Source organism: Manacus candei, unplaced genomic scaffold, assembly GCF_025592945.1.
Source record: "Manacus candei isolate 608988 ecotype Guabito, Panama unplaced genomic scaffold, ASM2559294v1 h1tg000150l, whole genome shotgun sequence".
NCBI classification, from domain to species: Eukaryota; Metazoa; Chordata; class Aves; order Passeriformes; family Pipridae; genus Manacus; species Manacus candei.
In genome coordinates, this window is record NW_026138198.1 from 3,334,022 (window position 1) to 3,361,449 (window position 27,428).

Consider the following 27,428-nt stretch of genomic DNA (forward strand, 5'->3'; position numbering starts at 1 on the left):
GATTTGTGTCAGTTTCTGATCATTTTTGGGGGTTATTTTTTGTGAGTTTCTGGTCATTTTTGGGGGAGATTTGGGTCAGTTTCTGGTCATTTTTTGGGGAGATTTGGGTGACGGATCATTTTTTAGGGGAGATTTGGGTCAGTTTTGGGTCATTTATTGGGGTTTTTTTTGCTAAGTTTCTGGTCATTCTTTGGGGAGATTTGGGTGAGTTCTGGGTCATTTTGGGGGGTGATTTGGGTCAGTTTCTGGTAATTTTATGGGGTGATTTGGCTGACTTGTGGGTGATTTTTTGGGGAGATTTGGGTGAGTTCTGGGTCATTTTATGGGGTGATTTGGCTGACTTTCTGGTCGCTTTTTGGGGTGATTTTGGTGAGTTTTGGGTCTATTTTTGCGGTAATTTTGGGTCAATTTCTGGTCATTTTTTGGGGTGATTGGGCTGACTTTTGTGTTATTTTTTGGGGAGATTTGGGTGAGTCTTGGTATCAGTGTTTTGGGGTTTTGGGGTCAGTTTCTGGTCATATTTGGGGCTGATTTTGTATCATTTTGGGTCAGTTTTGGGGGGGGTTTTTTGCATTTTTAGGTCAGGTTTTGGGCCAATTTGGAGTTAGTTTTTGAGGTGAATTGGGCCAGTTTTGTGTCAGTTCTGGATCAATTTTAGGGGTGAATTGGATCAATTTTTGTGTCTTTTTTGGGGAGATTTGAATCAGTTTCTGGTCATTTTTTAGGGAGATTTGGGTGAGCTCTGGGTAATTTTTGGTGAGATTTAAATCAGTTTCTGGTAGTTTTCTGGGGAGACTTGGCTGAGTTCTGGGTCTCTCCTGATAGTAATTTTTTCAGGCTCCTCTCCTGATTTTAAATTTCTCAGGCTTCTCTCCTGATTTTTATTGTATTAGTCCTCTGTCCTGATTTTACTGTTTTCAGGCTCCTCTCCTCATTTTAATTTTTTCAGGCTCCTCTCCTGATTTTTAAATTTTCAGTCTCCTCTCCAGATTTTGATTCTCTTAGGCTCCTCTGCTGATTTTAATTTTTTTAGGCTCCTCTCCTGATTTTTAGATATTTGGCTTCTCTCCTGATTTTAATTTTTTTAGGCTCCTCTCCTGATATTAATTTTTTTAGGCTCCTCTCCTGATTTTTAGATTTTTAGTCTCCTCTCCTGATTTTTATTCTCTTAGGCTCCCCTCCTGATTTTAATTTTTTTAGGCTCCTCTCCAGATTTTTAGATTTTTAGTCTCCTCTCCTGATTTTTATTCTCTTAGGCTTCCCTCCTGATTTTAATTTTTTTAGGCTCCTCTCCTGATTTTAATTTTTTTAGGCTCCTCTCCTGATTTTTATTTTTTTGGGCTCCTCGTCTGATTTAAATTGTTTTAGGCTCCTCTGCTGGTTTTAATTTTTTTAGACTCCTCTCCTGATTTTAATTTTTTTAGGCTCCTCTGCTGGTTTTAATTTTTTTTGGCTGCTCTCTTGATTTTTATTCTCTTAGGCTCTTCTCCTGATTTTAATATTTTTAGGCTCCTTTCCTGATTTAAAATTTTTTTGGGCTCCTGTCCTGATTTCAATTTTTTTAGGCTCCTCTGCTGGTTTTAATTTTTTTTGGCTCCTCTCCTGATTTTTAGATTTTTAGGCTCCTCTCCTGATTTCAATTTTTTCAGGCTCCTCTCCTGATTTTAGTTTTTTTAGTTTCCTCTCTTGATATTAATTTTTTTAGGCTCCTCTCATGATTCTAGTTTTTGTAGGCTCCTGTCCTGATTTTCATTTTTTTAGGCTCTTCTCCTGATTTTAATTTTTTTAGGCTCCTCTCCAGATTTTTAGATTTTTAGTCTCCTCTCCTGATTTTTATTCTCTTAGGCTCTTCTCCTGATTTTAATTTTTTTGGCTCCTCTCCTGATTTTAATTTTTTTAGGCTCCTCTCCTGATTTTAAGATTTTTAGGCTCCTCTCCTGATTTTCAGATTTTTAGGCTCCTCTCCTGATTTTAGTTTTTTCAGGCTCCTCTCCTGATTATAATTTTTTAAGGCTCCTCTCCTGATTTTATTTTATTAGGCCCCTCTCCTGATTTTTAGATTTTTAGGCTCCTCTCCTGATTTTAATTTTTTTAGGCTCCTCTCCTAGTTGTTAGATATTTGTCTTCTCTCCTGATTTAATTTTTTTAGGCTCCTCTCCTGATTTTAATTTTTTTAGGCTCCTCTCCTGATTTTTAGATATTTGGCTTCTCTCCTGATTTTAATTTTTTTAGGCTCCTCTCCTGATATTAATTTTTTTAGGCTCCTCTCCTGATTTTTAGATTTTTATTCTCCTCTCCTGATTTTTATTCTCTTAGACTCCCCTCCTGATTTTAAGATTTTTAGGCTCATTTCCTGATTTAAAATTTTTTTCGCTCCTCTCCTGATTTTAATTTTTTTAGGCTCCTCTCCTGATTTTAATTTTTTTAGACTCTTCTCCTGATTTTAATATTTTTAGGCTCCTTTCCTGATTTTAATTTTTTTAGGCTCCTCTCCTGATTTTTGTTTTTTTTTAGGCTCCTCTCCTCATTTTTAGATTTTTAGGCTCCTCTCCTGATTTAAAATTTTTTTGGGCTTCTGTCCTGAATTTTTTTTTTTTAGGCTCCTCTGCTGGTTTTAATTTTTTTTTGGCTCCTCTCCTGATTTTTATTCTCTTAGGCTCCTCTCCTGCTGGTTTTAATTTTCTTAGGCTCCTCTGCTGGTTTTATTTTTTTAGACTCCTCTCCTGATTTCAATTTTTTTAGGCTCCTCTCCTGATTTTTGTTTTTTTATGCTCCTCTCCTGATTTTAGTTTTTTTAGTTTCCTCTCCTGATATTAATTTTTTTTGGCTCCTCTCATGATTCTAGTTTTTGTAGGCTCCTGTCCTGATTTTAATTTTTTTGGGCTGCTCTGCTGGTTTTAATTTTTTTAGGCTCTTCTCCTGATTTTAATTTTTTTAGGCTCCTCTACTGATATTAATTTTTTTAGACTCCTCTCCTGATTTTAATTTTTTTAGTCTCCTCTCCTGATTTTAATTTTTTTAGGCTCCTCTCCTGATTTTTAGTGTTTTAGGCTCCTCTCCTGATTTTTAGTGTTTTAGGCTCGTCTCCAGATTTTAAGATTTTTATACTCCTTTCCTGATTTTAATTTTTTTAGGCTCCTCTCCTGATTTTAGTTTTTATAGTTTCCTCTCCTGATATTAATTTTTTTAGGCTCCTCTCATGATTCTAGTTTTTGTAGGCTCCTGTCCTGATTTTAATTTTTGTAGGCTCCTCTCTTGATTTTAATTTTTTTGGGCTCCTCGTCTGATTTTAATTTTTTTAGGCTCCTCTCCTGGTTTTAATTTTTTAGGCTCCTCTCCTGATTTTAATTTTTTTAGGCTTCTCTCCTGATTTTAATTTTATTTGGGCTCCTCTCCTGATTTTAATTTTCTTAGGCTCCTCTCCTGATTTTAATTTTTTTAGGCTCCTCTCCTGATTTTAATTTTTTTAGACTCCTCTCCTGATTTTAATTTGTTTAGTCTCCTCTCCAGATTTTAATTTTTTTAGTCTCCTCTCCTGATTTTAATTTTTTTAGGCTCCTCTCCTGATTTTTAGTATTTTAGGCTCGTCTCCAGATTTTAAGATTTTTATACTCCTTTCCTGATTTTAATTTTTTTAGGCTCCTCTCCTGATTTTAGTTTTTATAGTTTCCTCTCCTGATTTTAATTTTTTTAGGCTCCTCTCATGATTCTAGTTTTTGTAGGCTCCTGTCCTGATTTTAATTTTTGTAGGCTCCTCTCTTGATTTTAATTTTTTTGGGCTCCTCGTCTGATTTTAATTTTTTTAGGCTCCTCTCCTGGTTTTAATTTTTTTAGTCTCCTCTCCTGATTTTAATTTTTTTTGGCTGCTCTCTTGATTTTTATTCTCTTAGGCTCTTCTCCTGATTTTAATATTTTTAGGCTCCTTTCCTGATTTAAAATTTTTTTGGGCTCCTGTCCTGATTTTTATTTTTTTAGGCTCCTCTGCTGGTTTTAATTTTTTTTGGCTCCTCTCCTGATTTTTCTTTTTTTAGGCTCCTCTCCTGATTTTAATTTTTTTAGGCTCCTCTCCTGATTTTAATTTTTTTAGGCTCCTCTCCTGATTTTAATTTTTTTAGGCTCTTCTCCTGATTTTAATTTTTTTAGGTTCCTCTCCTGATTTTAATTTTTTTAGGCTGCTCTCCTGGTTCTTATTCTCTTATGCTCTTCTCCTGATTTTAATTTTTTTAGGCTCCTCTCCTGATTTTTAGGATTTTAGGCTCGTCTCCTGATTTTAAGATTTTTAGGCTCCTCTCCTGGTTTTCACATTTTTACGCTCCTCTCCTGGTTTTCAGATTTTTAGGCTCCTCTCCTGATTTTAATTTTTTTAGGCTCCTCTCCAGATTTTTTTTTTTTTTAGGCTCCTCTCCTGATTTTCAGATTTTTAGGCTCCTCTCATGATTTTTGGATTTTTATGCTCTTCTCCTGATTTTAAGATTTTTAGGTTCCTCTCCTGATTTTAATTTTTTTAGGCTGCTCTCTTGATTTTTATTCTCTTAGGCTCCTCTCCTGATTTTAATATTTTTAGGCTCCTATCCTGATTTAAAATTTATTTGGGCTTCTGTCCTGATTTTTATTTTTTTAGGCTCCTCTGCTGGTTTTAATTTTTTTTGGCTCCTCTCCTGATTTTTAGATTTTTAGGCTCCTCTCCTGATTTTTCTTTTTTTAGGCTCCTCTCCTGATTTTTAGATTTTTAGGCTCCTCTCCTGATTTTTCTTTTTTTAGGCTCCTCTCCTGATTTTAGTTTCTTTAGTTTCCTCTCCTGATATTAATTTTTTTAGGCTCCTCTCATGATTCTAGTTTTTGTAGGCTCCTCTCATGATTTTATTTTTTTAGGCTCCTCTCCTGATTTTAATTTTCTTAGGCTCCTCTCCTGATTTTAATTTTTTTAGACTCCTCTCCTGATTTTAATTTGTTTAGTCTCCTCTCCTGATTTTAATTTGTTTAGTCTCCTCTCCTGATTTTAATTTGTTTAGTCTCCTCTCCTGATTTTAATTTTTTTAGGCTCCTCTCCTGATTTTTAGGATTTTAGGCTCGTCTCCAGATTTTAAGATTTTTATACTCCTTTCCTGATTTTAATTTTTTTAGGCTCCTCTCCTGATTTTAATTTTTTTAGGCTGCTCTCCTTATTTTTATTCTCTTAGGCTCTTCTCCTGATATTAAGATTTTTAGGCTCACTTCGTGATTTAAAATTTTTTTAGGCTCTTCTCGTGATTTTTAATTTTTTTAGGCTCCTCTCCTGATTTTAATTTTTTTAGGCTCCTTTCCTGATTTAAAATTTTTTTGGCTCCTCTCCTGGTTTTAATTTTTTTAGGCTCCTCTCCTGATTTTAGTTTTTTTAGGCTCCTCTCCTGGTTTTTAGATATTTGTCTTCTCTCCTGATTTTAATTTTCTTAGGCTCATCTCCGGATTTAAATATTTTTAGGCCCCTCTCCTGATTTTAGTTTTTTTTGGGCTCCTCGTCTGATTTTAATTTTTTTAGGCTCCTCTCCTGATTTTAGTTTTTTTTAGGTTCCTCTCCTGATATTAATTTTTTTAGGCTCCTCTCCTGATTTTTAGATATTTGGCTTCTCTCCTGATTTTAATTTTTGTAGGCTCCTCTCCTGATTTTAATTTTTTTAGGCTCCTCTCCGGATTTTAATTTTTTTAGGCTCCTCTCCTGATTTTAGTTTTTTTAGGCTCCTCTCCGGATTTTAATTTTTTTAGGCTCCTCTCCTGATTTTAAATTTTTAGTCTCGTCTCCTGATTTTTATTCTCTTAGGCTCCTCTCCTGATTTTAATTTTTTTAGACTCCTCTGCTGGTTTTAATTTTTTTAGGCTCCTCTCCTGATTTTATATTTTTTTTGGCTGCTCTCTTGATTTTTATTCTCTTAGGCTCTTCTCCTGATTTTAATATTTTTAGGCTCCTTTCCTGATTTAAAATTTTTTTGGGCTCCTGTCCTGATTTTTATTTTTTTAGGCTCCTCTGCTGGTTTTAATTTTTTTTGGCTCCTCTCCTGATTTTTAGATTTTTAGGCTCCTCTCCTGATTTCAATTTTTTTTTAGGCTCCTCTCCTGATTTTAATTTTTTTTAGGCTCCTCTCCTGATTTTAATTTTATTTGGGCTCCTCTCCTGATTTTAATTTTCTTAGGCTCCTCTCCTGATTTTAATTTTTTTAGGCTCCTCTCCTGATTTTAATTTTTTTAGACTCCTCTCCTGATTTTAATTTGTTTAGTCTCCTCTCCAGATTTTAATTTTTTTAGTCTTCTCTCCTGATTTTATTTTTTTTAGGCTCCTCTCCTGATTTTTAGTATTTTAGGCTCGTTTCCAGATTTTAAGATTTTTATACTCCTTTCCTGATTTTAATTTTTTTAGGCTCCTCTCCTGATTTTAGTTTATATAGTTTCCTCTCCTGATTTTAATTTTTTTAGGCTCCTCTCATGATTCTAGTTTTTGTAGGCTCCTGTCCTGATTTTAATTTTTGTAGGCTCCTCTCTTGATTTTAATTTTTTTGGGCTCCTCGTCTGATTTTAATTTTTTTAGGCTCCTCTCCTGGTTTTAATTTTTTTAGTCTCCTCTCCTGATTTTAATTTTTTTTGGCTGCTCTCTTGATTTTTATTCTCTTAGGCTCTTCTCCTGATTTTAATATTTTTAGGCTCCTTTCCTGATTTAAAATTTATTTGGGCTCCTGTCCTGATTTTTATTTTTTTAGGCTCCTCTGCTGGTTTTAATTTTTTTTGGCTCCTCTCCTGATTTTTCTTTTTTTAGGCTCCTCTCCTGATTTTAGTTTTTTTAGTTTCCTCTCCTGATATTAATTTTTTTAGGCTCCTCTCATGATTCTAGTTTTTTTAGGCTCCTCTCCTGATTTTAATTTTTTTAGGCTCCTCTCCTGATTTTATTTTTTTTAGGCTCCTCTCCTGATTTTAATTTTTTTAGGCTCTTCTCCTGATTTTAATTTTTTTAGGTTCCTCTCCTGATTTTAATTTTTTTAGGCTGCTCTCCTGGTTCTTATTCTCTTATGCTCTTCTCCTGATTTTAATTTTTTTAGGCTCCTCTCCTGATTTTTAGGATTTTAGGCTCGTCTCCTGATTTTAAGATTTTTAGGCTCCTCTCCTGGTTTTCACATTTTTACGCTCCTCTCCTGGTTTTCAGATTTTTAGGCTCCTCTCCTGATTTTAATTTTTTTAGGCTCCTCTCCAGATTTTTGTTTTTTTTAGGCTCCTCTCGTGATTTTCAGATTTTTAGGCTCCTCTCATGATTTTTGGATTTTTATGCTCTTCTCCTGATTTTAAGATTTTTAGGTTCCTCTCCTGATTTTAATTTTTTTAGGCTGCTCTCTTGATTTTTATTCTCTTAGGCTCCTCTCCTGATTTTAATATTTTTAGGCTCCTATCCTGATTTAAAATTTATTTGGGCTTCTGTCCTGATTTTTATTTTTTTAGGCTCCTCTGCTGGTTTTAATTTTTTTTGGCTCCTCTCCTGATTTTTAGATTTTTAGGCTCCTCTCCTGATTTTTCTTTTTTTAGGCTCCTCTCCTGATTTTTAGATTTTTAGGCTCCTCTCCTGATTTTAGTTTCTTTAGTTTCCTCTCCTGATATTAATTTTTTTAGGCTCCTCTCATGATTCTAGTTTTTGTAGGCTCCTCTCATGATTTTATTTTTTTAGGCTCCTCTCCTGATTTTAATTTTCTTAGGCTCCTCTCCTGATTTTAATTTGTTTAGTCTCCTCTCCTGATTTTAATTTGTTTAGTCTCCTCTCCTGATTTTAATTTTTTTAGGCTCCTCTCCTGATTTTTAGGATTTTAGGCTCGTCTCCAGATTTTAAGATTTTTATACTCCTTTCCTGATTTTAATTTTTTTAGGCTCCTCTCCTGATTTTAATTTTTTTAGGCTGCTCTCCTTATTTTTATTCTCTTAGGCTCTTCTCCTGATATTAAGATTTTTAGGCTCACTTCGTGATTTAAAATTTTTTTAGGCTCTTCTCCTGATTTTTAATTTTTTTAGGCTCCTCTCCTGATTTTAATTTTTTTAGGCTCCTTTCCTGATTTAAAATTTTTTTGGCACCTCTCCTGGTTTTAATTTTTTTAGGCTCCTCTCCTGATTTTAGTTTTTTTAGGCTCCTCTCCTGGTTTTTAGATATTTGTCTTCTCTCCTGATTTTAATTTTCTTAGGCTCCTCTCTGGATTTAAATTTTTTTAGGCCCCTCTCCTGATTTTAGTTTTTTTTGGGCTCCTCGTCTGATTTTAATTTTTTTAGGCTCCTCTCCTGATTTTAATTTTTTTAGACTCCTCTGCTGGTTTTAATTTTTTTAGGCTCCTCTCCTGATTTTAATTTTTTTAGGCTCCTCTCCTGATTTTAATTTTTTTAGGCTCCTCTCCTGATTTTTAGATTTTTAGGCTCCTCTCCTGATTTTTAGATTTTCATGCTCTTCTCCTGATTTTAAGATTTTTAGGCTCCTCTCCTGATTTTAATTTTTTTAGACTCCTCTCCTGATTTTAATTTGTTTAGTGTCCTCTCCTGATTTTAATTTTTTTAGGCTGCTCTCTTGATTTTTATTCTCTTAGGCTCTTCTCCTGCTTTTAATATTTTTAGGCTCCTATCCTGATTTAAAATTTTTTTGGGCTCCTGTCCTGATTTTTATTTTTTTAGGCTCCTCTGCTGGTTTTAATTTTTTTTTGGCTCCTCTCCTGATTTTTAAATTTTTAGGCTCCTCTCCTGATTTTTGTTCTCTTAGACTCCTCTCCTGCTTTTAATTTTTTTAGGCTCCTCTGCTGGTTTTAATTTTTTTAGGCTCCCCTCCTGATATTAATTCTTTTAGGCTCCTCTCATTATTCTAGTTTTTGTAGGCTTCTGTCCTGATTTTAATTTTTGTATGCTCTTGTCCTGATTTTAATTTTTTTAAGCTCTTCTCCTGATTTTATGATTTTTAGGCTCCTCTCCTGATTTTAATTTTTTTAGGCTCCTCTCCTGATTTTTGTTTTTTTTAGGCTCCTCTCCTGATTTTTAGATTTTTAGGCTCCTCTCCTGATTTTATTTTTTTTAGGCTCCTCTCCTGATTTTATTTTTTTTAGACTCCTCTCCTGATTTTAATTTGTTTAGTGTCCTCTCCTGATTTTAATTTTTTTAGGCTGCTCTCTTGATTTTTATTCTCTTAGGATCTTCTCCTGATTTTAATTTTTTTAGGCTCCTCTCCTGATTTTTGTTTTTTTTTAGGCTCCTCTCCTGATTTTTAGATTTTTAGGCTCGTCTCCAGATTTTAGGATTTTTATACTCCTTTCCTGATTTTAATTTTTTTTGGCTCCTCTCCTGATTTTATTTTTTTTAGGCTGCTCTCCTTATTTTTATTCTCTTAGGCTCTTCTCCTGATTTTAAGATTTTTAGGCTCATTTCCTGATTTAAACTTTTTTTTTGGCTCTTCTCCTGATTTTAATTTTTTTAGTCTCCTCTCCTGATTTTTAGGATTTAAGGCTCGTCTCCTGATTTTAATTTTTTTAGGCTCCTCTCCTGATTTTCAGATTTTTATACTCCTCTCCTTATTTTAATTTTTTTAGACTCCTCTCCTGATATTAATTTTTTTAGGCTCCTCTCCTGATTTTTGTTTTTTTTTAGGCTCCTCTCCTGATTTTTAGATTTTTAGGCTCGTCTCCAGATTTTAAGATTTTTATACTCCTTTCCTGATTTTAATTTTTTTAGACTCCTCTCCTGATTTTAATTTTTTTAGGCTCCTCTCCTTTTTTTAAATTTTTTTAGGCTCCTCTCCTTATTTTTATTCTCTTAGGCTCTTCTCCTGATTTTAAGATTTTTAGGCTCATTTCTTGATTTAAAATTTATTAGGCTCCTCTCCTGATTTTTGGTTTTTTTTAGGCTCCTCTCCTGATTTTTAGGATTTTAGACTCTTCTCCTGATTTTAAGATTTTTAGGCTCCTCTCCTGATTTAATTTTTTCAGGCTCCTCTCCTGATTATAATTTTTTTAGGCTCCTCTCCTGATTTTTAGACTTTTAGACTCTTCTCCTGATTTTATTTTATTAAGCCCCTCTCCTGATTTTTAGATTTTGAGGCTCCTCTCCTGATTTTAATTTTTTTAGGCACCTTTCCTGATTTAAAATTTTTTTGGGCTCCTCTCCTGGTTTTAATTTTTTTAGGCTCCTCTCCTGGTTTTAATTTTTTTAGGCTTCTCTCCTGATTTTAATTTTCTTAGGCTCCTCTCCTGATTTTAATTTTTTTAGACTCCTCTCCTGATTTTAATTTTTTTAGGCTCCTCTCCTGAATTTAATTTTCTTAGGCTCCTCTCCTGATTTTAATTTTCTTAGGCTCCTCTCCTGATTTTTAGTATTTTAGGCTCGTCTCCAGATTTTAAGATTTTTATACTCCTTTCCTGATTTTAATTTTTTTAGGCTCCTCTCCTGATTTTAGTTTTTATAGTTTCCTCTCCTGATATTATTTTTTTAGGCTCCTCCCATGATTCTAGTTTTTGTAGGCTCCTGTCCTGATTTTAATTTTTGTAGGCTCCTCTCTTGATTTTAATTTTTTTGGGCTCCTCGTCTGATTTTAATTTTTTTAGGCTCCTCTCCTGGTTTTAATTTTTTTAGTCTCCTCTCCTGATTTTATATTTTTTTTGGCTGCTCTCTTGATTTTTATTCTCTTAGGCTCTTCTCCTGATTTTAATATTTTTAGGCTCCTTTCCTGATTAAAATTTTTTTGGGCTCCTGTCCTGATTTCAATTTTTTTAGGCTCCTCTCCTGATTTTTCTTTTTTTAGGCTCCTCTCCTGATTTTAGTTTTTTTAGTTTCCTCTCCTGATATTAATATTTTTAGGCTCCTCTCCTGATTTTTGTTTTTTTTTAGGCTCCTCTCCTGATTTTTAGATTTTTAGGCTCGTCTTCTGATTTTAAGATTTTTATACTCCTCTCCTTATTTTAATTTTTTTAGGCTCCTCTCCTGATTTTAATTTTTTTAGGCTCCTCTCCTTTTTTTTAATTTTTTTAGGCTCCTCTCCTTATTTTTATTCTCTTAGGCTCTTCTCCTGATTTTAAGATTTTTAGGCTCATTTCTTGATTTAAAATTTATTAGGCTCCTCTCCTGATTTTTGTTTTTTTTAGGCTCCTCTCCTGATTTTTATTTTTTTAGGCTCCTCTCCTGATTTTTAGTATTTTAGGCTCGTCTCCAGATTTTAAGATTTTTTATACTCCTTTCCTGATTTTATTTTTTTTAGGCTCCTCTCCTGATTTTAGTTTTTATAGTTTCCTCTCCTGATTTTAATTTTTTTAGGCTCCTCTCATGATTCTAGTTTTTTTAGGCTCCTCTCCTGATTTTAATTTTTTTAGGCTCCTCTCCTGATTTTAATTTTTTTAGGCTCCTCTCCTGATTTTAATTTTTTTAGGCTCCTCTCCTGATTTTAATTTTTTTAGGCTCTTCTCCTGATTTTAATTTTTTTAGGTTCCTCTCCTGATTTTAATTTTTTTAGGCTGCTCTCCTGATTCTTATTCTCTTATGCTCTTCTACTGATTTTAATTTTTTTAGGCTCCTCTCCTGATTTTTAGGATTTTAGGCTCGTCTCCTGATTTTAAGATTTTTAGGCTCCTCTCCTGGTTTTCACATTTTTACGCTCCTCTCCTGGTTTTCAGATTTTTAGGCTCCTCTCCTTATTTTAATTTTTTTAGGCTCCTCTCCAGATTTTTGTTTTTTTTAGGCTCCTCTCCTGATTTTCAGATTTTTAGGCTCCTCTCATGATTTTAGTTTTTCAGGCTCCTCTCCTGCTTTTAATATTTTTAGGCTCCTCTCCTGATTTTAATTTTTTTAGGCTGCTCTCCTTTTTTTTTATTCTCTTAGGCTCTTCTCCTGATTTTAAGATTTTTAGTCTCATTTCCTGATTTAAAATTTTTTGGGCTCGTCTCCTGATTTTAATTTTTTCAGGCTCCTCTCCTGATTAAAATTTTTTAAGGCTCCTCTCCTGATTTTAATTTTTTTAGACTTATCTCCTTATTTTAATTTTTTTAGGCTCCTCTCCTGATTTTTGGTTTTTTTTAGGCTCCTCTCCTGATTTTTAGATTTTTTGGCTCCTCTCCTGATTTTAATTTTTTTAGGCTCCTCTCCTGATTTTAATTTTTTTAGGCTCCTCTCCTGATTTTAATTTTTTTAGGCTCCTCTCCTGATTTTTATTCTCTTAGGCTCTTCTCCTGATTTTAAGATTTTTAGGCTCCTCTCCTGATTTTTAGATTTTTAGGCTCCTCTCCTGATTTTTAGATTTTTAGGCTCCTCTCCTGATTTTTAGATTTTTAGGCTCCTCTCCTGATTTTTAGATTTTCATGCTCTTCTCCTGATTTTAAGATTTTTAGGCTCCTCTCCTGATTTTAATTTTTTTAGACTCCTCTCCTGATTTTAATTTGTTTAGTGTCCTCTCCTGATTTTAATTTTTTTAGGCTGCTCTCTTGATTTTTATTCTCTTAGGCTCTTCTCCTGCTTTTAATATTTTTAGGCTCCTATCCTGATTTAAAATTTTTTTGGGCTCCTGTCCTGATTTTTATTTTTTTAGGCTCCTCTGCTGGTTTTAATTTTTTTTTGGCTCCTCTCCTGATTTTTAAATTTTTAGGCTCCTCTCCTGATTTTTGTTCTCTTAGACTCCTCTCCTGCTTTTAATTTTTTTAGGCTCCTCTGCTGGTTTTAATTTTTTTAGGTTCCCCTCCTGATATTAATTCTTTTAGGCTCCTCTCATTATTCTAGTTTTTGTAGGCTCCTGTCCTGATTTTAATTTTTGTATGCTCTTGTCCTGATTTTAATTTTTTTAAGCTCTTCTCCTGATTTTATGATTTTTAGGCTCCTCTCCTGATTTTAATTTTTTTAGGCTCCTCTCCTGATTTTTAGATTTTTAGGCTCCTCTCCTGATTTTATTTTTTTTAGGCTCCTCTCCTGATTTTATTTTTTTTAGGCTCCTCTCCTGATTTTAGTTTTTTTTAGACTCCTCTCCTGATTTTAATTTGTTTAGTGTCCTCTCCTGATTTTAATTTTTTTAGGCTGCTCTCTTGATTTTTATTCTCTTAGGATCTTCTCCTGATTTTAATTTTTTTAGGCTCCTCTCCTGATTTTTGTTTTTTTTTAGGCTCTTCTCCTGATTTTTAGATTTTTAGGCTCCTCTCCTGATTTTAATTTTTTTAGGCACCTTTCCTGATTTAAAATTTTTTTGGGCTCCTCTCCTGGTTTTAATTTTTTTAGGTTCCTCTCCTGATTTTAATTTTTTTAGGCTTCTCTCCTGATTTTAATTTTATTTGGGTTCCTCTCCTGATTTTAATTTTCTTAGGCTCCTCTCCTGATTTTAATTTTTTTAGGCTCCTCTCCTGATTTTAATTTTTTTAGGCTCCTCTCCTGATTTTAATTTTTTTAGACTCCTCTCCTGATTTTAATTTGTTTAGTCTCCTCTCCAGATTTTAATTTTTTTAGTCTCCTCTCCTGATTTTAATTTTTTTAGGCTCTTCTCCTGATTTTTAGTATTTTAGGCTCGTCTCCAGATTTTAAGATTTTTATACTCCTTTCCTGATTTAAAATTTTTTTGGGCTCCTCTCCTGGTTTTAATTTTTTTAGGTTCCCCTCCTGATTTTAATTTTTTTAGGCTCCTCTCTTGATTTTTATTCTCTTAGGCTCTTCTCCTGATTTTAATATTTTTAGGCTCTTTTCCTGATTTTAACTTTTTTTGGCTCCTCTCCTGATTTTTAGATTTTTAGGCTCCTCTCCTGATTTCAATTTTTTTAGGCTCCTCTCCTGATTTTTAGATTTTTAGGCTCCTCTCCTGATTTCAATTTTTTTAGGCTCCTCTCCTGATTTTAATTTTTTTAGACTCCTCTCCTGATTGTAATTTTTTTAGGCTCCTCTCCTGATTTTTGTTTTTTTTAGGCTCCTCTCCTGATTTTAATTTTTTTAGGTTCCTCTCCTGATATTAATTTTTTTAGGCTCCTCTCCTGATTTTTAGATTTTTAGTCTCCTCTCCTGATTTTTATTCTCTTAGGCTCCTCTCCTGATTTTTATTCTCTTAGGCTCCTCTCCTGCTTTTAATTTTTTTAGGCTCCTCTGCTGGTTTTAATTTTTTTAGTCTCCTCTCCTGATTTGAATTTTTTTTGGCAGCTCTCTTGATTTTTATTCTCTTAGGCTCTTCTCCTGATTTTAATATTTTTAGGCTCCTTTCCTGACTTAAAATTTTTTTGGCTCCTCTCCTGATTTTAATTTTTTTAGGCTCCTCTCCTGATTTTTAGGATTGTAGGCTCGTCTCCTGATTTTAAGATTTTTAGGCTCCTCTCCTGATTTTCAGATTTTTAGACTCCTCTCCTGATTTTAGTTTTTTCGGGCTCCTCTCCTGATTTTAATTTTTTAAGGCTCCTCTCCTGATTTTAATTTTCTTAGGCTCCTCTCCTGATTTTAATTTTCTTAGGCTCCTCTCCTGATTTTAAGGTTTTTATACTCCTCTCCTGATTTTAATTTTTTTGTGCTCCTCTCCTGGTTTTAATTTTTTTAGACTCCTCTCCTGGTTTTAATTTGTTTAGTCTCCTCTCCTGATTTGACTTTTTTTTGGCAGCTCTCTTGATTTTTATTCTCTTAGGCTCTTCTCCTGATTTTAATATTTTTAGGCTCTTTTCCTGATTTTAATTTTTTTTGGCTCCTCCCCTGATTTTTAGATTTTTAGGCTCCTCTCCTGATTTCAATTTTTTTAGGCTCCTCTCCTGATTTTAATTTTTTTAGGTTCCTCTCCTGATATTAATTTTTTTAGGCTCCTCTCCTGATTTTTAGATTTTTAGTCTCCTCTCCTGATTTTTATTCTCTTAGGCTCCTCTCCTGCTTTTAATTTTTTTAGGCTCCTCTGCTGGTTTTAATTTTTTTAGGCTGCTCTCCTGATTTTAATTTTTTTAGACTCTTCTCCTGATTTTAATTTATTTGGGCTGCTCTCCTGATTTTAATTTTCTTAGGCTCGTCTCCTGATTTTAAGATTTTTATACTCCTCTCCTGATTTTAATTTTTTTAGGCTCCTCTCCTGATTTTAATTTTTTTAGGCTCCTCTCCTGATTTTAATTTTTTTAGGCTGCTCTCCTTATTTTTATTCTCTTAGGCTCTTCTCCAGATTTTAAGATTTTTAGGCTCATTTCCTGATTTAAAATTTTTTTGGCTCCTCTCCTGATTTTAATTTTTTTAGGCTCCTCTCCTGATTTTTAGGATTTTAGGCTCGTCTCCTGATTTTAAGATTTTTAGGCTCCTCTCCTGATTTTCAGATTTTTAGACTCCTCTCCTGATTTTAGTTTTTTCAGGCTCCTCTCCTGATTTTAATTTTTTAAGGCTCCTCTCCTGATTTTAATTTTCTTAGGCTCCTCTCCTGATTTTAATTTTCTTAGGCTCCTCTCCTGATTTTAATTTTCTTAGGCTCCTCTCCTGATTTTAATTTTCTTAGGCTCCTCTCCTGATTTTAATTTTCTTAGGCTCCTCTCCTGATTTTAAGATTTTTAGGCTCCTCTCCTGATTTTAATTTTTTTAGGCTCCTCTCCTGATTTTGATTTTTTTAGGCTCCTTTCCTGATTTTTAGATTTTTATACTCCTCTCCTGATTTTAATTTTTTTAGGCTCCTCTCCTGATTTTGATTTTTTTAGGCTCCTCTCCTGATTTTATTTTATTAGGCCCCTCTCCTGATTTTTAGATTTTTAGGCTCCTCTCCTGATTTTTAGGTTTTTATGCTCTTCTCCTGATTTTAAGATTTTTAGGCTCCTCTCCTGGTTTAATTGTTTTTTAGACTCCTCTCCTGATTTTAATTTGTTTAGTGTCCTCTCCTGATTTTAATTTTTTTAGGCTGCTCTCTTGATTTTTATTCTCTTAGGCTCTTCTCCTGATTTTAATATTTTTAGGCTCCTCTGCTGATTTTAATTTTTTTAGGTTCCTCTCCTGATTTCAATTTTTTTAGCCTCCTCCCCTGATTTTTGTTTTTTTAGGCTCCTCTCCTGATTTTAGTTTTTTAGGTTCCCCTCCTGATATTACTTTTTTTAGGCTCCTCTCCTGATTTTTAGATTTTTAGTCTCCTCTCCTGATTTTTATTCTCTTAGGCTCCTCTCCTGCTTTTAATTTTTTTAGGCTCCTCTGCTGGTTTTGATTTTTTTAGTCTCCTCTCCTGATTTGAATTTTTTTTGGCAGCTCTCTTGATTTTTATTCTCTTAGGCTCTTCTCCTGATTTTAATATTTTTAGGCTCCTTTCCTGATTTAAAATTTTTTTGAGCTCCTGTCCTGATTTTAATTTTTTTTAGGCTCCTCTCCTAATTTTTATTTTTTTAGGCTGCTCTCTTGATTTTTATTCTCTTAGGCTCTTCTCCTGATTTTAATATTTTCAGGCTCTTTTCCTGATTTTAATTTTTTTTGGCTCCTCTCCTGATTTTTAGATTTTTAAGCTCCTCTCCTGATTTCAATTTTTTTAGGCTCCTCTCCTGATTTTAATTTTTTTAGGTTCCTCTCCTGATATTAATTTTTTTAGGCTCCTCTCCTGATTTTTGTTTTTTTTAGGCTCCTCTCCTGATTTTAATTTTTTTAGGTTCCTCTCCTGATATTAATTTTTTTAGGCTCCTCTCCTTTATTTTATTCTCTTAAGCTCTTCTCCTGATTTTAAGATTTTTAGGCTCATTTCCTGACTTAAAATTTTTTTGGCTCCTCTCCTGATTTTAATTTATTTGGGCTGCTCTCCTGATTTTAATTTTCTTAGGCTCGTCTCCTGATTTTAAGATTTTTATACTCCTCTCCTGATTTTAATTTTTTTAGGCTCCTCTCCTGATTTTAATTTTTTTAGGCTCCTCTCCTGATTTTAATTTTTTTAGGCTGCTCTCCTTATTTTTATTCTCTTAGGCTCTTCTCCTGATTTTAAGATTTTTAGGCTCATTTCCTGATTTAAAATTTTTTTGGCTCCTCTCCTGATTTTAATTTTTTTAGGCTCCTCTCCTGATTTTTAGGATTTTAGGCTCGTCTCCTGATTTTAAGATTTTTAGGCTCCTCTCCTGATTTTCAGATTTTTAGACTCCTCTCCTGATTTTAGTTTTTTCAGGCTCCTCTCCTGATTTTAATTTTTTAAGGCTCCTCTCCTGATTTTAATTTTCTTAGGCTCCTCTCCTGATTTTAATTTTCTTAGGCTCCTCTCCTGATTTTAATTTTCTTAGGCTCCTCTCCTGATTTTAAGATTTTTAGGCTCCTCTCCTGATTTTAATTTTTTTAGGCTCCTCTCCTGATTTTGATTTTTTTAGGCTCCTTTCCTGATTTTTAGATTTTTATACTCCTCTCCTGATTTTAATTTTTTTAGGCTCCTCTCCTGATTTTGATTTTTTTAGGCTCCTCTCCTGATTTTATTTTATTAGGCCCCTCTCCTGATTTTTAGATTTTTAGGCTCCTCTCCTGATTTTTAGGTTTTTATGCTCTTCTCCTGATTTTAAGATTTTTAGGCTCCTCTCCTGGTTTAATTGTTTTTTAGACTCCTCTCCTGATTTTAATTTGTTTAGTGTCCTCTCCTGATTTTAATTTTTTTAGGCTGCTCTCTTGATTTTTATTCTCTTGGGCTCTTCTCCTGATTTTAATATTTTTAGGCTCCTCTGCTGATTTTAATTTTTTTAGGTTCCTCTCCTGATTTCAATTTTTTTTAGCCTCCTCCCCTGATTTTTGTTTTTTTAGGCTCCTCTCCTGATTTTAGTTTTTTAGGTTCCCCTCCTGATATTACTTTTTTTAGGCTCCTCTCCTGATTTTTAGATTTTTAGTCTCCTCTCCTGATTTTTAGATTTTTAGTCTCCTCTCCTGATTTTTATTCTCTTAGGCTCCTCTCCTGCTTTTAATTTTTTTAGGCTCCTCTGCTGGTTTTAATTTTTTTAGTCTCCTCTCCTGATTTGAATTTTTTTTGGCAGCTCTCTTGATTTTTATTCTCTTAGGCTCTTCTCCTGATTTTAATATTTTTAGGCTCCTTTCCTGATTTAAAATTTTTTTGAGCTCCTGTCCTGATTTTAATTTTTTTTAGGCTCCTCTCCTAATTTTTATTTTTTTAGGCTGCTCTCTTGATTTTTATTCTCTTAGGCTCTTCTCCTGATTTTAATATTTTCAGGCTCTTTTCCTGATTTTAATTTTTTTTGGCTCCTCTCCTGATTTTTAGATTTTTAGGCTCCTCTCCTGATTTCAATTTTTTTAGGCTCCTCTCCTGATTTTAATTTTTTTAGGTTCCTCTCCTGATATTAATTTTTTTAGGCTCCTCTCCTGATTTTTGTTTTTTTTAGGCTCCTCTCCTGATTTTAATTTTTTTAGGTTCCTCTCCTGATATTAATTTTTTTAGGCTCCTCTCCTGATTTTTGTTTTTTTTAGGCTCCTCTCCTGATTTTAATTTTTTTAGGTTCCTCTCCTGATATTAATTTTTTTAGGCTCCTCTCCTGATTTTTAGATTTTTAGGCTCCTCTCCTGATTTTTATTCTCTTAGGCTCCTCTCCTGCTTTTAATTTTTTTAGGCTCCTCTGCTGGTTTTAATTTTTTTAGGCTCCTCTCCTGATTTTAATTTTTTTAGGCTCCTTTCATGATTCTAGTTTTTGTAGGCTCCTGTCCTGATTTTACTTTTTTTAGGCTCCTCTCCTGATTTTAATTTTTTTAGGCTCCTCTCCTGATTTTAATTTTTTTAGGCTCCTCTCCTGATTTTAATTTTTTTAGGCTGCTCTCCTTTATTTTATTCTCTTAAGCTCTTCTCCTGATTTTAAGATTTTTAGGCTCATTTCCTGATTTAAAATTTTTTTGGCTCCTCTCCTGATTTTAATTTTTTTAGGCTCCTCTCCTGATTTTTAGGATTTTACGCTCGTCTCCTGATTTTAAGATTTTTAGGCTCCTCTCCTGATTTTCAGATTTTTAGACTCCTCTCCTGATTTTAGTTTTTTCAGGCTCCTCTCCTGATTTTAATTTTTTAAGGCTCCTCTCCTGATTTTAATTTTCTTAGGCTCCTCTCCTGATTTTAATTTTCTTAGGCTCCTCTCCTGATTTTAATTTTCTTAGGCTCCTCTCCTGATTTTAAGATTTTTATACTCCTCTCCTGATTTTAATTTTTTTGTGCTCCTCTCCTGGTTTTAATTTTTTTAGACTCCTCTCCTGATTTTAATTTGTTTAGTCTCCTCTCCTGATTTGAATTTTTTTTGGCAGCTCTCTTGATTTTTATTCTCTTAGGCTCTTCTCCTGATTTTAATATTTTTAGGCTCCTTTCCTGATTTAAAATTTTTTTGAGCTCCTGTCCTGATTTTAATTTTTTTTAGGCTCCTCTCCTAATTTTTATTTTTTTAGGCTGCTCTCTTGATTTTTATTCTCTTAGGCTCTTCTCCTGATTTTAATATTTTCAGGCTCTTTTCCTGATTTTAATTTTTTTTGGCTCCTCTCCTGATTTTTAGATTTTTAAGCTCCTCTCCTGATTTCAATTTTTTTAGGCTCCTCTCCTGATTTTAATTTTTTTAGGCTCCTCTGCTGATTTTAATTTTTTTAGGTTCCTCTCCTGATTTCAATTTTTTTAGCCTCCTCCCCTGATTTTTGTTTTTTTAGGCTCCTCTCCTGATTTTAGTTTTTTAGGTTCCCCTCCTGATATTACTTTTTTTAGGCTCCTCTCCTGATTTTTAGATTTTTAGTCTCCTCTCCTGATTTTTATTCTCTTAGGCTCCTCTCCTGCTTTTAATTTTTTTAGGCTCCTCTGCTGGTTTTAATTTTTTTAGTCTCCTCTCCTGATTTGAATTTTTTTTGGCAGCTCTCTTGATTTTTATTCTCTTAGGCTCTTCTCCTGATTTTAATATTTTTAGGCTCCTTTCCTGATTTAAAATTTTTTTGAGCTCCTGTCCTGATTTTAATTTTTTTTAGGCTCCTCTCCTAATTTTTATTTTTTTAGGCTGCTCTCTTGATTTTTATTCTCTTAGGCTCTTCTCCTGATTTTAATATTTTCAGGCTCTTTTCCTGATTTTAATTTTTTTTGGCTCCTCTCCTGATTTTTAGATTTTTAAGCTCCTCTCCTGATTCCAATTTTTTTAGGCTCCTCTCCTGATTTTAATTTTTTTAGGTTCCTCTCCTGATATTAATTTTTTTAGGCTCCTCTCCTGATTTTTGTTTTTTTTAGGCTCCTCTCCTGATTTTAATTTTTTTAGGTTCCTCTCCTGATATTAATTTTTTTAGGCTCCTCTCCTGATTTTTGTTTTTTTTAGGCTCCTCTCCTGATTTTAATTTTTTTAGGCTCCTCTCCTTTATTTTATTCTCTTAAGCTCTTCTCCTGATTTTAAGATTTTTAGGCTCATTTCCTGACTTAAAATTTTTTTGGCTCCTCTCCTGATTTTAATTTATTTGGGCTGCTCTCCTGATTTTAATTTTCTTAGGCTCGTCTCCTGATTTTAAGATTTTTATACTCCTCTCCTGATTTTAATTTTTTTAGGCTCCTCTCCTGATTTTAATTTTTTTAGGCTGCTCTCCTTATTTTTATTCTCTTAGGCTCTTCTCCTGATTTTAAGATTTTTAGGCTCATTTCCTGATTTAAAATTTTTTTGGCTCCTCTCCTGATTTTAATTTTTTTAGGCTCCTCTCCTGATTTTTAGGATTTTAGGCTCGTCTCCTGATTTTAAGATTTTTAGGCTCCTCTCCTGATTTTCAGATTTTTAGACTCCTCTCCTGATTTTAGTTTTTTCAGGCTCCTCTCCTGATTTTAATTTTTTAAGGCTCCTCTCCTGATTTTAATTTTCTTAGGCTCCTCTCCTGATTTTAATTTTCTTAGGCTCCTCTCCTGATTTTAATTTTCTTAGGCTCCTCTCCTGATTTTAAGATTTTTAGGCTCCTCTCCTGATTTTAATTTTTTTAGGCTCCTCTCCTGATTTTGATTTTTTTAGGCTCCTTTCCTGATTTTTAGATTTTTATACTCCTCTCCTGATTTTAATTTTTTTAGGCTCCTCTCCTGATTTTGATTTTTTTAGGCTCCTCTCCTGATTTTATTTTATTAGGCCCCTCTCCTGATTTTTAGATTTTTAGGCTCCTCTCCTGATTTTTAGGTTTTTATGCTCTTCTCCTGATTTTAAGATTTTTAGGCTCCTCTCCTGGTTTAATTGTTTTTTAGACTCCTCTCCTGATTTTAATTTGTTTAGTGTCCTCTCCTGATTTTAATTTTTTTAGGCTGCTCTCTTGATTTTTATTCTCTTGGGCTCTTCTCCTGATTTTAATATTTTTAGGCTCCTCTGCTGATTTTAATTTTTTTAGGTTCCTCTCCTGATTTCAATTTTTTTAGCCTCCTCCCCTGATTTTTGTTTTTTTAGGCTCCTCTCCTGATTTTAGTTTTTTAGGTTCCCCTCCTGATATTACTTTTTTTAGGCTCCTCTCCTGATTTTTAGATTTTTAGTCTCCTCTCCTGATTTTTAGATTTTTAGTCTCCTCTCCTGATTTTTATTCTCTTAGGCTCCTCTGCTGGTTTTAATTTTTTTAGGCTCCTCTGCTGGTTTTAATTTTTTTAGTCTCCTCTCCTGATTTGAATTTTTTTTGGCAGCTCTCTTGATTTTTATTCTCTTAGGCTCTTCTCCTGATTTTAATATTTTTAGGCTCCTTTCCTGATTTAAAATTTTTTTGAGCTCCTGTCCTGATTTTAATTTTTTTTAGGCTCCTCTCCTAATTTTTATTTTTTTAGGCTGCTCTCTTGATTTTTATTCTCTTAGGCTCTTCTCCTGATTTTAATATTTTCAGGCTCTTTTCCTGATTTTAATTTTTTTTGGCTCCTCTCCTGATTTTTAGATTTTTAGGCTCCTCTCCTGATTTCAATTTTTTTAGGCTCCTCTCCTGATTTTAATTTTTTTAGGTTCCTCTCCTGATATTAATTTTTTTAGGCTCCTCTCCTGATTTTTGTTTTTTTTAGGCTCCTCTCCTGATTTTAATTTTTTTAGGTTCCTCTCCTGATATTAATTTTTTTAGGCTCCTCTCCTGATTTTTGTTTTTTTTAGGCTCCTCTCCTGATTTTAATTTTTTTAGGTTCCTCTCCTGATATTAATTTTTTTAGGCTCCTCTCCTGATTTTTAGATTTTTAGGCTCCTCTCCTGATTTTTATTCTCTTAGGCTCCTCTCCTGCTTTTAATTTTTTTAGGCTCCTCTGCTGGTTTTAATTTTTTTAGGCTCCTCTCCTGATTTTAATTTTTTTAGGCTCCTTTCATGATTCTAGTTTTTGTAGGCTCCTGTCCTGATTTTACTTTTTTTAGGCTCCTCTCCTGATTTTAATTTTTTTAGGCTCCTCTCCTGATTTTAATTTTTTTAGGCTCCTCTCCTGATTTTAATTTTTTTAGGCTCCTCTCCTTTATTTTATTCTCTTAAGCTCTTCTCCTGATTTTAAGATTTTTAGGCTCATTTCCTGATTTAAAATTTTTTTGGCTCCTCTCCTGATTTTAATTTTTTTAGGCTCCTCTCCTGATTTTTAGGATTTTACGCTCGTCTCCTGATTTTAAGATTTTTAGGCTCCTCTCCTGATTTTCAGATTTTTAGACTCCTCTCCTGATTTTAGTTTTTTCAGGCTCCTCTCCTGATTTTAATTTTTTAAGGCTCCTCTCCTGATTTTAATTTTCTTAGGCTCCTCTCCTGATTTTAATTTTCTTAGGCTCCTCTCCTGATTTTAATTTTCTTAGGCTCCTCTCCTGATTTTAAGATTTTTATACTCCTCTCCTGATTTTAATTTTTTTGTGCTCCTCTCCTGGTTTTAATTTTTTTAGACTACTCTCCTGATTTTAATTTGTTTAGTCTCCTCTCCTGATTTGAATTTTTTTTGGCAGCTCTCTTGATTTTTATTCTCTTAGGCTCTTCTCCTGATTTTAATATTTTTAGGCTCCTTTCCTGATTTAAAATTTTTTTGAGCTCCTGTCCTGATTTTAATTTTTTTTAGGCTCCTCTCCTGATTTTAATTTTTTTAGGCTGCTCTCTTGATTTTTATTCTCTTAGGCTCTTCTCCTGATTTTAAGATTTTTAGGCTCTTTTCCTGATTTTAATTTTTTTTGGCTCCTCCCCTGATTTTTAGATTTTTAGGCTCCTCTCCTGATTTTAATTCTTTTAGGCTCCTCTCCTGATTTTAATTTTTTTAGGTTCCTCTCCTGATATTAATTTTTTTAGGCTCCTCTCCTGATTTTAATTTTTTTAGGTTCCTCTCCTGATATTAATTTTTTTAGGCTCCTCTCCTGATTTTTGTTTTTTTTAGGCTCCTCTCCTGATTTTAATTTTTTTAGGTTCCTCTCCCGATATTAATTTTTTTAGGCTCCTCTCCTGATTTTTAGATTTTTAGTCTCCTCTCCTGATTTTTATTCTCTTAGGCTCCTCTCCTGCTTTTAATTTTTTTAGGCTCCTCTGCTGGTTTTAATTTTTTTAGGCTGCTCTCCTGATATTAATTTTTTTAGACTCCTCTCATGATTCTAGTTTTTGTAGGCTCCTGTCCTGATTTTAATTTTTTTAGGCTCCTCTCCTGATTTTAATTTTTTTAGGCTCTTCTCCTGATTTTAATTTTCTTAGGCTCCTCTCCTGATTTTAATTTTTTTAGACTCCTCTCCTGATTTTAATTTATTTGGGCTGCTCTCCTGATTTTAATTTTCTTAGGCTCGTCTCCTGATTTTAAGATTTTTATACTCCTCTCCTAATTTTAATTTTTTTAGGCTCCTCTCCTGATTTTAATTTTTTTAGGCTGCTCTCCTTATTTTTATTCTCTTAGGCTCTTCTCCTGATTTTAAGATTTTTAGGCTCATTTCCTGATTTAAAATTTTTTTGGCTCCTCTCCTGATTTTAATTTTTTTAGGCTCCTCTCCTGATTTTTAGGATTTTAGGCTCGTCTCCTGATTTTAAGATTTTTAGGCTCCTCTCCTGATTTTCAGATTTTTAGACTCCTCTCCTGATTTTAGTTTTTTCAGGCTCCTCTCCTGATTTTAATTTTCTTAGGCTCCTCTCCTGATTTTAATTTTCTTAGGCTCCTCTCCTGATTTTAATTTTCTTAGGCTCCTCTCCTGATTTTAATTTTTTTAGGCCCCTTTCCTGATTTTTAGATTTTTATACTCCTCTCCTGATTTTAATTTTTTTAGGCTCCTCTTCTGATTTTGATTTTTTTAGGCTCCTCTCCTGATTTTATTTTATTAGGCCCCTCTCCTGATTTTTAGATTTTTAGGCTCCTCTCCTGATTTTTAGGTTTTTATGCTCTTCTCCTGATTTTAAGATTTTTAGGCTCCTCTCCTGGTTTAATTTTTTTTAGACTCCTCTCCTGATTTTAATTTGTTTAGTGTCCTCTCCTGATTTTAATTTTTTTAGGCTGCTCTCTTGATTTTTATTCTCTTGGGCTCTTCTCCTGATTTTAATATTTTTAGGCTCCTCTGCTGATTTTAATTTTTTTAGGCTCCTCTCCTGATTTCAATTTTTTTAGCCTCCTCCCCTGATTTTTGTTTTTTTAGGCTCCTCTCCTGATTTTAGTTTTTTAGGTTCCCCTCCTGATATTACTTTTTTTAGGCTCCTCTCCTGATTTTTAGATTTTTAGTCTCCTCTCCTGATTTTTATTCTCTTAGGCTCCTCTCCTGCTTTTAATTTTTTTAGGCTCCTCTGCTGGTTTTAATTTTTTTAGGCTCCTCTCCTGGTTTTAATTTTTTTAGGCTGCTCTCCTTATTTTTATTCTCTTAGGCTCTTCTCCTGATTTTAAGATTTTTAGGCTCATTTCCTTATTTAAAATTTATTTGGCTCCTCTCCTGATTTTAATTTTTTTAGGCTCCTCTCCTGATTTTTTTTTTTTTAGGCTCCTTTCCTGATTTTTAGATTTTTATGCTCCTTCTCCTGGTTTTAAGATTTTTGTACTCCTCTCCTGGTTTCAATTTTTTTAGACTCCTCTTCTGATTTTAATTTGTTTGGTGTCCTATCCTGATTTTAATTTTTTTAGGCTGCTCTCTTGATTTTTATTCTCTTAGGCTCTTCTCCTGATTTTAATATTTTTAGTCTCTTCTCCTGATTTTAATTTTTTTAGGCTCCTCTCCTGATTTTAATTTTTTTAGGCTGCTCTCTTGATTTTTATTCTCTTAGGCTCTTCTCCTGATTTTAATATTTTTAGGCTCTTTTCCTGATTTTAATTTTTTTTGGCTCCTCTCCTGATTTTTAGATTTTTAGACTCCTCTCCTGATTTCAATTTTTTTAGGCTCCTCTCCTGATTTTTGTTTTTTTTAGGCTCCTCTCCTGATTTTAATTTTTTTAGGTTCCTCTCCTGATATTAATTTTTTTAGGCTCCTCTCCTGATTTTTGTTTTTTTTAGGCTCCTCTCCTGATTTTTATTTTTTTAGGTTCCTCTCCTGATATTAATTTTTTTAGGCTCCTCTCCTGATTTTTGTTTTTTTTAGGCTCCTCTCCTGATTTTAATTTTTTTAGGTTCCTCTCCTGATATTAATTTTTTTAGGCTCCTCTCCTGATTTTTAGATTTTTAGTCTCCTCTCCTGATTTTTATTCTCTTAGGCTCCTCTCCTGCTTTTAATTTTTTTTATGCTCCTCTGCTGGTTTTAATTTTTTTAGGCTCCTCTCCTGATATTAATTTTTTTAGGCTCCTCTCATGATTCTAGTTTTTGTAGGCTCCTGTCCTGATTTTAATTTTTGTAGGCTCCTGTCCTGATTTTAATTTTTGTAGGCTCCTGTCCTGATTTTAATTTTTGTAGGCTCCTGTCCTGATTTTAATTTTTGTAGGCTCTTCTCCTGATTTTAATTTATTTGGGCTGCTCTCCTGATTTTAATTTTCTTAGGCTCGTCTCCTGATTTTAAGATTTTTATACTCCTCTCCTGATTTTAAGATTTTTATACTCCTCTCCTGATTTTAATTTTTTTAGGCTCCTCTCCTCATTTTAATTTTTTTAGGCTCCTCTCCTGATTTTTGTTTTTTTTAGGCTCCTCTCCTGATTTTTATATTTTTAGGCTTGTCTCCTGATTTTAAGATTTTTATACTCCTCTCCTGATTTTCAGATTTTTAGGCTCCTCTCCTGATTTTAGTTTTTTCAGGCTCCTCTCCTGATTTTAATTTTTTTAGGCTCCTCTCCTGATTTTAATTTTTTTAGGCTCCTCTCCTGATTTTAATTTTTTTAGGTTCCTCTCCTGATTTTAATTTTTTTAGGCTCCTCTCCTGATTTTGATTTTTTTAGGCTCCTCTCCTGATTTTATTTTATTAGGCCCCTCTCCTGATTTTTAGGTTTTTATGCTCTTCTCCTGATTTTAAGATTTTTAGGCTCCTCTCCTGGTTTAATTTTTTTTAGACTCCTCTCCTGATTTTAATTTGTTTAGTCTCCTCTCCTGATTTTAATTTTTTTAGGCTGCTCTCTTGATTTTTATTCTCTTAGGCTCTTCTCCTGATTTTAATATTTTTAGGCTCCTCTGCTGGTTTTAATTTTTTTAGGCTCCTCTCCTGATTTTTAGATTTTTAGACTCCTCTCCTGATTGTAATTTTTTTAGGCTCCTCTCCTGATTTTTGTTTTTTTTAGGCTCCTCTCCTGATTTTGGTTTTTTTTGGGCTCCTCTCCTGATTTTGGTTTTTTTTAGGCTCCTCTCCTGATTTTGGTTTTTTTTAGGCTCCTCTCCTGATTTTGGTTTTTTTTAGGCTCCTCTCCTGATTTTGGTTTTTTTTAGGCTCCTCTCCTGATTTTTGTTTTTTTTTAGGCTCCTCTCCTGATTTTTAGATTTTTATACTCCTCCCCTGATTTTAATTTTTTTATGCTCCTTTCCTGATTTTAATTTTTTTAGGCTCCTCTCCTGATTTTAATTTTTTTAGGCTCCTCTCCTTATTTTTATTCTCTTAGGCTCTTCTCCTGATTTTAAGATTTTTAGGCCGGCCCAAGAACTGCACCTGAAACCAAGAAGGTAAGGGCTTTCCTTCCAGGGGAAAAGGATTGATGTTGACCTTGCAGGACTCCTCGAGCCGAAAAGGGCAGTCCAGCTCCCTAAATTGAATACGGATGAGGATTCCTCCCAGACAAAAGATAGCACACCAGAAAGCTCTTGCTGCTTAAGGAGTGCCCAGGCTGGCCCACCACTGGCACCTGAAATTAAAAGGGTCGGTGCTCGCTTTGCTGTGGAAAAGGGCTGTTGTTAGGAATCCTGCGCTCAAACTGGCAGTCCGACTCCCAAAATTGCATCCGGATGAAGATTGTTGCAAGACAAAAGGTGCCAGGACAGAGAGATGTTGCTGCCCACAGAGTGCCTAGGCTAGCCCACCAACTGCACCTGAGACCCTGAGGGTAAGCACTTTCTTGCCTGGGAGAAAGGGCTGTTGTTCGCTTGCAGGAGTCCTGCACTGAAATTGCCAGTCCAAGTCCCAGAATTGAATACAGACGAGGATTCCTCCCAGACAAAAGGTGCCAGCACAGAGAGCTCTTGCTGCCCATGGACTGCCCTGGCTGGCCCACCAACTGCACCTGAGA

At 33.8% G+C, this 27,428-nt stretch overlaps 1 long non-coding RNA gene across 1 annotated transcript; it reads left to right on the forward strand.

The window, feature by feature from the left end:
- Positions 1 to 18,119: 18,119 nt before the first annotated feature.
- On the forward strand, positions 18,120 to 25,529 carry LOC127463133 (uncharacterized). Its single transcript, XR_007900666.1, has 3 exons — positions 18,120 to 18,385; positions 21,836 to 22,005; positions 25,314 to 25,529. It is a non-coding gene; the product is annotated as an uncharacterized LOC127463133 (long non-coding RNA).
- The last annotated feature ends 1,899 nt before the right edge of the window (positions 25,530 to 27,428 follow it).